This window comes from Phaseolus vulgaris, chromosome 5 (assembly GCF_000499845.2).
Source record: "Phaseolus vulgaris cultivar G19833 chromosome 5, P. vulgaris v2.0, whole genome shotgun sequence".
Lineage (NCBI taxonomy): Eukaryota > Viridiplantae > Streptophyta > Magnoliopsida > Fabales > Fabaceae > Phaseolus > Phaseolus vulgaris.
Genome location: NC_023755.2, coordinates 8,893,843 through 8,904,516, shown reverse-complemented (window position 1 = coordinate 8,904,516; position 10,674 = coordinate 8,893,843). Strand labels below are relative to the sequence as shown.

General features: G+C 31.6%; 1 long non-coding RNA gene across 1 annotated transcript; it reads right to left on the bottom strand.

The window, feature by feature from the left end:
* Nucleotides 1–768: 768 nt before the first annotated feature.
* On the bottom strand, nucleotides 769–4,051 carry LOC137835089 (uncharacterized). The gene is made up of 9 exons (XR_011085007.1): nucleotides 3,779–4,051; nucleotides 3,578–3,629; nucleotides 3,190–3,266; nucleotides 3,029–3,127; nucleotides 2,317–2,434; nucleotides 1,667–2,001; nucleotides 1,488–1,535; nucleotides 1,336–1,396; nucleotides 769–1,131 (listed from the first exon to the last, which is right to left on the bottom strand). It is a non-coding gene; the product is annotated as an uncharacterized lncRNA (long non-coding RNA).
* Between the last annotated feature and the right edge of the window lie 6,623 nt (nucleotides 4,052–10,674).

The following is a 10,674-nucleotide window of genomic DNA, read 5'->3' as shown; positions in this document are numbered from 1 at the left end:
CAATGAGGATAGGAAGAACTTTCAAAGCCAATGAGTTAAGAGAATATTCAAAAGAGTTTGAGAGAGAGTGAGAAGAAGAAGAAAGAAAACACAGAGAACGAAAGCGTAAGCGGCACGAGACTTGTAATTAAGGTAATAACAAAGGTTTAGACAATAGTTGTACACTACAAAAAAACGTGTATAATGCGGCGGTTATTTTCCCAAAAACTGGCGGTTTTAACTGCCGCATTATACGTATGTGGCGGTACCGCGTACCGCCAGAATTCTTCCCGCCACAAAGTTTAATGTGGCGGTCAATTGAGAACCGTTGTAGCAGACGCCATATTATGCATTGTATAAAGTGGCGGTTTTAAGCATGTAATTGGCGTTAGTTATAAATGTCGTAATTTTAAAACTGGGTAAACCAATTCTAACGTAAATAATGACATTTTTAACCGCCGCCACTTGATACGGTATAGTATGACATTTATAATACATTTTATAACTGTCATAATTCGAATATTAAATATTTAATTTTATTTTTAATATTTATAATAATTTATTTAATTCTATTTTATAATTTGATTTCATAATATTATTTAATTTCATATTATAATTAAACTTTAATTTTATTTTTAATATTTATAATAATTTATTTAATTCTATTTTATAATTTGATTTTATAATATTAATTAATTTGATATTATAATTAAATTCCACTACACAATTATGTTTCATAATATAATGAAGTTATAACATAAACTAATTTCATAATATAATTAAAATTGATAAATATAATAATCAAAAGATAAGTTCATTCATTCATTGAAAAAACAAAGTTGATAATGTCAAACTAATCCAAACAACAAGTAAATTAAATTGTCAAAATATAAATAGTTTCACTTTCTAAACATATTACAAGTAAATTCTCAATCCTAATTTGTCTTACTCCCTCCACTTGATCTTATATTCTGGATTGGTGATGGAGCACCACTAGCAACATCCAGTGCCTGAAAGTTGTCATCATAGCTGACAACCACATGTATTCCAACGGGCCAATTATGAGCATCCTAACCTTGAGCTTCATTTTCTGAGTACACAAGCTGAGACATTGTGGTCCACATTTAATGGGACTACACAAGCTGATTTTTTCTGTAAATTAGTACATTAATATTATAGATGATATAGTTAAACTAAAGTCAATTTGACAAAGGTTGGTCATAAAAAATACAAGAACCAAGACATTGAAGTTTAAGACCAAAAAAGTATACATTCATTTCTACAATCAAGGGAAGTTAAGAAAAGAAGGGAAAGATTAGAGTTATCCACAAATTATGAATGAAAATAAATCATCACCTCTATATAGTAACTGAAAGCTAACTTTGTAATTATGAGGAGAACCCAGAACATTGTGTACCTTACATTATAAACAATGATACATTATGATTAGATCCAAGGAAAATAATACTATTCACAATTGAGAGGAACTTCTAAAACTAGATTCTTACTTGAAAAGGGAAAATGTGCTCTCATGCATTCCCCTAGTAGAGTCGAGGCTGCCAATTACAAAGAATCAAAATAGCTATTTTAAATTCAGTATATCTCAGGTGCAGAGGCAAAAAATGATTGTTCCTATGTGTACCAGCCGAAAAGTATGCATAGGAAAAAGGGTAGCCATATCACCTACCTGTGACCACCACATCATAAGCATCACAATCCTATAGTTTGACCTCTCAAGAAAACGGCGAATGAGTGGGAACAAAAACAACATGGCAGCTAGCATATTTGGTGACAGGTATACAACAACGACCATAATAAAGAATGAAGGCGAATTTTGAATTGCTTCCAAACCAACTTTGTATCGTTTGAGCAAACCCAGGAGGATTTTCCCAAGTATAAGCATAACTAACTGATAGAACAATCACCCATGCTGCAGCTGAAACAACTTTTAGAATGTATCTCAACTTAACATGCATAGACATGCTCCATTGTGATTTCCAACCTCACATCCAGAATAGCTGCCTATATAAACATAAAGTAAAAATTATTACCATAAGCAACTTACACTTTCATAATGCCAAGATTGTTTAAAACAATGTGGGTACACAAAAATGGCCTTTAAATAGCAAGTAAAAAAAAATCACTAAATAAATCTTCCTCTGATGTCTATCAGCAGTTGCATGTTAAACAAACAAGCATTAAAATAGAAGAACAAAGGGCTCTTGAATAGAAGCCAGAGTAGCAATATAGCCTAAAATTTTGTACAAAAATATGAATATGGCTATTGAGAAATATCCACAAGCAATATATGTGCTGGTAATATTTGCTATTACCTACCTTGTCCAAGCTTCAAGATAGCAGCAATTATAAACACACTAAGCACCTTCTTGAAAACATTCACATCAATGATTGCACTTGGATCCCCAGTTCCATTCCAAGCAACAATAATTATAGCCTAAGATAAATTAGCTCTTTCAGAAATGGATATATTTTGCTAGATATTGAATGAAGGGAAAAATCATACACATAGATTGCGAAGGACAACAGACAAATTATTACCTGTAAGCACAGAATAAAAAAACCCCACATGCGATCAAAACTTCTGAAAATATGCCAAAATGATCTTATCTCAACAAAATTGACTTTTCCAACCCATTTGTCCCTGTTAACTGGTTTGTTATTCTATAGATTAAGTATATATCAAGGCTTAAAATCCAGTGGCAGGAACATGTTTTAGGTTTTCAGCCGTAGCTATCCAAATGTACTTCATTTACAGCAATGGGAATTTTAAAAAGCACCCATTTAACATTTCAAATCAGGATCATAATCAAATGGAGAATATTTTCTTCCCATTTTCAGAAAAAAAATCCAAGCAGTCATTGATTATCATAATGATTCTTTACAGAAAAAAGCATTTCATAACCAATATAATCAACCAAATATATTATGCATGTCATCTATAAATCAATTTTCAACTTTGAAACAACTTTTTCTTCTAAGAACTAAATTTATAAAACTTAAATAAACTGAGAACATAATCAATGCTTACATTAGATTTGTCAAAATTTAGCGGCTCAACTGGCAGGCAAAAAAATCGGCATCAGCATGCATTGGCCAACCAAGTCGAAAACAATCAACTGACCTACAACTGTCATTGAAAATTAATACCAAGACAGATACAAATAAAAAGTGAGACACAATTAATTATACCAAAAATATTCATTTAAATCATCATAGTTCCTCCATTGTGAATGCTTTGACCTCCCCTTTTTGCTCCGTTCAGCTTCCTATTGAGCAGAGAAATAATCAATTTTTTGGTACAAATACTGACAGCTATCCACTACCACTTCTTAACGGAAAAATATCTTACCAAATTAACTATATATAGCGTTTGACAATTTGAAGAGTTAGCTTGTGTAACCTTGAGAAGTTAAGTTGAAGTTCTTATATAAGATTCCATACCTAATGCAACTAACTTATAATTTCAACTTTTTCCTCTAATGCTTTTGGCTAGCTACTCTAAGGTCACAAGAAAATTCAATTCAATTCAAGAGAGAATACAAGACAATTATCATAAAGGACAAAACAGTATACAAACCAATCTTGGGAGTAGAATCCAGGAACCTATATGCCTTTGAATTTGAGGTAAACTACAAAGCAAAAACACATCAAAATTGTAATTTTGTAAGGAGTGTATCAATGAACAAGAATCAGAAGTAAGATTTTGAACAATTTCAACCTATAATGATTTCAAACAATAGATTCCCAAGACAGAGGTTTAGGGCGCGCAAGCACAAACCTAAAACAACCTTGCGCGAAGGCGGCAATGGCGGGCAGAGGAGTGAGAGGCGGCAATGGCGGACAAAGGAGTGAACGTTAGGGTTTCATGAAGGTCAGAGGAACAACCTTGCGCGGAGGCAGCAATGGCAGACAGAGAAGTGAGCGTTAGGGTTTCAGGATTTCGTGAAGGACGGAGGAAGGGTTAGTGAAGGTAGCATAAGGGTTTCATGATAGTTTCGTGAAAGTCGCCTGAGGGTTTCACAAAGGTCGCGTAAGGGTCGTGTTAGCAGACAAAGAGGGAGAGAGTTGGCAGATAGGGGGAAGACGTTGGTTTCTAAAGAGTGGGACGCACCTGATTTCAAAAACAAAATCAATTTCCAAAAAATTAAAAGAAAATTGAAAATAAAGAAGAATGATGTAGGAGGGAAAGCAAAGGCGGGAATTTTATTTTGAAGGATAATTATGGCAGTTAAAAATGCCATATTCTAAAGGATCATTGTGGCGGTTACTAAAATGTCGTATTATACGGCAGATTGTGGCGGTTATTAATAACCGCCATATTAAAACCGCCACTTTATACACGTTTTTTTGTAGTGGTAAGAGGAATCAATGTCTATTTAAATCACAGAGAAAATAAACAATAGTTGTTGGGTTAGAACCGTTGTCTATTCCCTATGTGATTTAAATAGACAACGGTTTTTCTTACAACCATTGTCTATCTACTAGTTTTAATTACAAAAATACCACCACAATTTAATAGATAATGTTTGGTAGTGAAATGTTGTATATTAGTTGTTGTAAATAAGGGTTTTTGCACTAGTGTCATTACATAGTTCCTAAATTGCACTCGTTTTAAAGAACTTCTCTTAATCACATTTGCTGTCCAGATACTTATACTTATATGCAAGTGTTTGATGTTATTCGGGTCAAAATGTTTACTAAACATAAATTATATTTTATTGAAAACAGTATATTAACACCCAAAATCACTTTACAATTCCAACCTAAATATGTATATAAACTTCATTATATATATATATAAAAGATATTTGATGAAATACTAAACTAATTCTTGGTCATACCATAAAAGGCATATGGACCAATATTGTACGAAAAAGTAACATGACATCTTAGAATTTTGTTGTGTGAACCAGATTTTATTATAAGGTCAGCTCTATGAACATAATATCGTGGCATGAATGCAACTCACAAGTTCCGAATTAATTATCGACCAAGCTTATCATAAATATTGACTAGACACATTCCGACCCCTCAAATAACTTCTGCAGAGTATCCCTCGTTAGTGCCAGATTTGTGCTACTTCCCTTTGGAATAAAACCTACTATTTATGTTACCATTTTCTGTGTTGCCCTCAATTTTTTCTGCAGAAAGTTTTTATGAGAAATGAAAAAATAAAAATAATGGAGGTATTTGATTCCTCTACAAAAAAAAAAAAAAAAAAAAAAAAACTACCTCTCATACTCTCCCAACAAAATTTAAAGAATAAAAACTTACCAAAAGAAACCCAAAAAAGTACCCATAATGAAACCTAACTATACCTTAATATGGCCGTACAAATAAATGCCTGTGAATGATTGTGGTTGACATATAGTGCCCACACAAAGATCCTATTTGATTTCTTTATTTGCTAACGCTCTCATCCCTATCATTTCAAAAATCTTTAACGTACCGTTTTAAAAGAAGGCATGCAAATATGTCAAGGAACGTGTCTCCTATTTTCTTTGTTAATTTTTACTAATGCACTTATTAGCTTAATAATGTAATAAATGAGCATGTTAAACATAAATACTAATCTAATAAATTATAATACAAACTATAGTAAATGTGGGACAAGTCGTACATTGCAAACTTGTTTATCGGGACCATAGCAAATTCTTCTTTAATTCCTCGAATAGGATTTGTGAGAGAGAAACTTAAAAGAAGGTATTTGAATAAGGGTTACCGTCAAAGTTGAAGCCAGTAATGCAACCAACCAGTAATGCTCAAAATCGTATTCATATTTCTATTCTTAAAAGTTAGAGAAAACAGAAAGAATGGGTAGTGTAGCTGTTTAATATGAAGTAATTAAGAAGATTACTAATATTTAACTATCATGCATGGATGTTGGGTCTTTGAGGGATACATGGATATTTTTTATCAAAAATAAATCTCTATAACAAATCATGACATCATTCTAAACCTAACACTTTAAAGCAATAAGTTTGTGGTATTTTCTTATATATTGCTCAAATTTTTTATTTTTAGTCAATGTCGAACTCAAATTCATACTTGAATTCTAACAATATCTTCCTCAAGTGTAAATTCCTACCACCATGGGAAATTCTCCATCAAAATTCAAGTGTTCTATCTAAAAGTCTCTTATTCATATCATACTTCCCCAATTGTTAGATTCTTTTTTATTATCTTTTAATATGTGAGAATTTTGATGAAAGAAGGATTTATTGTTTTCAAGTAGCTATTCATCAAAGTTCCACACATTGAGTAAAAGGAAAGTGAAAAGTAGAAAACTACTATGAAAATGAGAAGTTGGTGCTGTGGCCACAACTGAATAAATTTTTTATTGGGTGTATAGGTGTAACATCCCATGATTATAAAATAATACTTTTTCAACACAATATTTAATGTTATTATTAGATTATTTTATTGGTGATCCTTTTATTATAGGTTACATTACTTGTTTGTTATCCCTTTAAAAGATTTGTGAACATGTTTGTAAGGATTGATGGCTTAAACAAGAAGGGGGTGAATTGTTTTATGAAAGAGCAAAGACTTGATTTAGAATGCAGATAAGCAATTAAGGAAAGTAATCAATCAATGATACAAAAACAACTTTCAGAATTTTAATCAGTTAAAATCATGATTTAACCGGTTGTTTATACCAGTAGCAGAAACAGAATTATCAAATAGTTATAAAGAGAAAGAAATAGAGAGATTCACACAACATGAGTTATATTGGTTCACTCACTCTTGAGCTACATCCAGTTCTCAAAACAACATCTGAGTTCCACTAGTAATCAAAACCAGATTACAAGAACACACCACAAAGAGGTGACCTACCCACAAGATCCATTCACCCTCTTTGCAACACCAAACACCTCAAGACAGAACACACTCTGTCTTTACAGGATTTCAAACACACACAGCAGGTAAAAGAAGTACTATTACAAGAATCCACACAAGGATAGAAAACACTTGAATTCGCACAATACAGGAAACCCTATGATCAAATCTTGTTACCACAACAAAGCTTAAACAGAAATCTTGCACTTTGAAAAACTCCTTTCAAAAACAAATATCTTTCTTTGATCTCAAATCTGTATCAATACTTGTTGTATTTGTTATGTATTTTTCTTTGAAAGAAAGGCTATATTTATAGCACTTGAAATGTAGTCGTTTAAGGCACTTTTAATCAGTTGAATTAGTTAAAACAAGTTTTCAAAAAGTTGTTATAAAAACATACATTTAACCAGTTGAAACCACGATTTAATCGGTTGAATGAGTCAGGAAGTTGCAAAACTAATTCAAAAAGAAGTTTTAAAAACTCAAGCCAGCTAAGTGACAAACAACCGATTATCTCGATAAATGAATTGGTTGTTTTCCCCTTTGCTTGGAAAAACACTTTATTTCTTTAAAACTGTTTGACCAAACTTTGTGTAGGATTAAGAACTGATCTTAACAAAGATTCTAAACAACCTAATATTCTAAACAAAAACTAAAGAGCAACATATCTTCAAGCTCCATGAGGATTTGAAACATCAAAGCTCCCATGTTCAACAATGTTATATAAATCCATCAAATGACTCACAAACAATGTTTGATAGGCCTTTGCGAAAGGTTTTTGAAAGTTTTTTATTTTCATATAAAATGATTCCTTAAGACTATTTTTTGAACATTAAAAATAGCATACATTCATTGTTGTTAAATTAAAGTTCAACAAACCCCAATTTATTTTGATTAAGTGTTTTACAGTAAAAGTATAAAACATTACTTTTAAGTATTAGATCATGATAGACACAAGTGTTTCGTTTGACTAACAAAAACATAACATCTTTGTCTGATAAGTTTTCACTTAGATATAGGATAAAGACACATGGTCTTAAGCATTTCATGGAACATTTTTTATATTATAAACTTATTCTACACTGCAAAGAATGTTTCTTCTATTCATTTTACAAGAAGATCTTCCAAAGAGTTGTCTATATCAATGATCTCTTGAAGAACGTGTTAAATATGCTTTACACCAACAACCATTCTAAAAAGCCTAAATTTTGATATGCGTGTCATTTGGCATTCAAATCAAAGTTTTTACGCCATCAAACTATCCAAATAGATCCATTTGATGCTCATCCATGGATAGTCTGACAATGAGAAAAAGTAGTATAGAAGGTCTATTGACCCCAAGTCATCTCCTAATGAACTCAAGTGTGAATCCAATGAAAACTAGCTCTCAAACTACAACACAATTGGATTGGTAATAATAGTAAAACTAAAAAATGGGGGTTATGTTTGTTTAGTAAAAGAATATAAAAGAGACGAAAAACAATAGATAATATGTAGGTTGACTCCTAAGTTCCTCCACCAATGAATTCCTCATAGGTTATCTAAAGATTATCACCACCCTTCAATTCTCACACACGATTAAACTTAAATCAAACATGCGTTAATCCAATTCAACTGAATCATTGTCAACAAAATATGTGTCTACTGGTGTATTCAATACTCCTCTTGTATCCATGAGTGTACTCATAGGATGTTTCTCTCCTTTTTCTTGAATCATGCACCCAAGAAATTAATCAAGAGAATACAAACTAACTAAGAAACCAAATTTTAAGGCAAGGAAGACTTTCAATCATGCATTCAAGTACAATCTCTCATAAAAACAAGTTTTCCAGGAGATTAAAGATTTAAAAAAATGCTACTGAGAAATGAAAAATGAAACTTTTATTGATCAGAATCTCAAAACTCAATGGGGAATTACAAAGGAATCAACAAAAAATGTTTAGCCTTCCATGCAAAGGCAAAAATACAAAGATAAAAATGAAGAAAAATAAACACGGCTATGCACTTAGAGAGATTTGTGTCCTCTGTGTGTTTCTATGGTTCCCCTTAATTAGGACACAAACTAACAACAATATACACATTCCATGGTGGAGGAACCACTTTTAGTGGAGAAGATGATGGAGAAGATCGTGGAGAAAACTCAACTCCTACTTAGGTGGAGAGAATATCTCCTACTTAGGTTGAGAAAATCTATCCTACTTAGGTGGACAAAATCTTTCCTACTTAGGTGGACAAAATCTCTCCTAATTTGCATAAAATCCTTTCAAATATTTACTTCTATTTTGATTCAAAGAAGCAACTAAAATTTTTGCATATTTGTCCCGTTCGTAAATCTCGACACTTCCTTCAGACCGTTTACTCACAAAATTAACACAAATAATAGTTAAGACCCAAGTAAACCTAATTATATAAATCTTAATTAATACTCACAAAATAAACAAAAATAATAGTTAAGGCCCAAATAAACCTAATTATATAAATCTTAATTAAAAAATGGATTTATTCATGATTATAGTCCAATAATCTATGATTAAAGTTATTAGGTGTGAATAAAAGTATGCTCATCAAATGTCAACTCTATAAAGACGACGAACTTCATAAGGTCATGCTTTTTACTATAGTTTGGATAGAAGTTATCTTACCTAAGCATGATAAGTCATGACGTGTATTAGAATATTACTTGAAGAAGAGATATTCAATTAATGTTGCATGAAGAGCATTCAATGCATCTCTATTTTTGAAGATGGACAAACACAAGCTTGAAGAAGAAGGCATTTTGTGAAGATCTCAAGCAAGGATTTGCAACGACTCTTTCTTTGCATCCTCTACAAATAGGGGATCCCTTGAAGAAGATAGATTGATAATGAGCATATATATTAAAGTTCTTGCAATATTTAATATTACTTATGCTCTAACTGAGAAAAAAAAACATTGTTCATCTTCATTAACAATCTAAAAGTGTGCTCTTGACCTTGTATCTGTCTTTGGAAAATATCTTTTTTTAGTTAGTAAACCTATGATCATTTATAAAAAGAAAGTTTCTTAGTTGGAGTGATTGTGTTCTAAAGAATACTCTATCTTACCAATGAGTGGTTGTATTTCAAAGAATAGTTAGCTTAGCCAGGAGTGACTATTTTCCAAAGATTACTTAGTCCTAGCCTGGAGTAGATGAATATGAAATAATACTCAATGTTAGCTAGGAGTTGTTGCAAGTCATATAATACTCAGTTTTAGCTAGGAGTGGTTGGGATCCAAAGAATACTCACTTTGTACTTTGCAACGATAGTTTGCTAGTTTAAACTTGATCATGTTGATCAAGAACTGGACATAGTATGTGTTTAAAAACAAACCAATATAAAAACATCAAGTATAAATATCTCTTTTCTCTTATCTCTTTAAATTGCATGTTATTCATAAGCCTTTAACCAAAGAATGAGAGTTTTTGTTTCTAAAACATGATTTCCGAAAATATTTTGACAATGCATTTGTCAACATAAATTTGTGTTTGACTCCCTTCATTAAATGTTGATCTTATGAAAGCCTCTTGATAGTATGTCTACCAAATTAAAACTTTGTCTAACTGCCTTCATTTGAATTTGTTTTGCAATAAATTTCAAAAAGTTTTCTAGAAAATTGGAAAAACACAAGAATGGAGGGTTGAATTGTGTTTTAATAACTTTTTAAAAAATTTTGGAAGTATCGTCTCATAATGATTACTCAAACAATAGTTATGTATGACAAGCGATCTATTCATAGCTTTTTAACCTCTGTTTCTTCCGATGAAATGCGATAGATGCCACTTTACAACTTAAAAAATTTAATTGTTTAAAATGT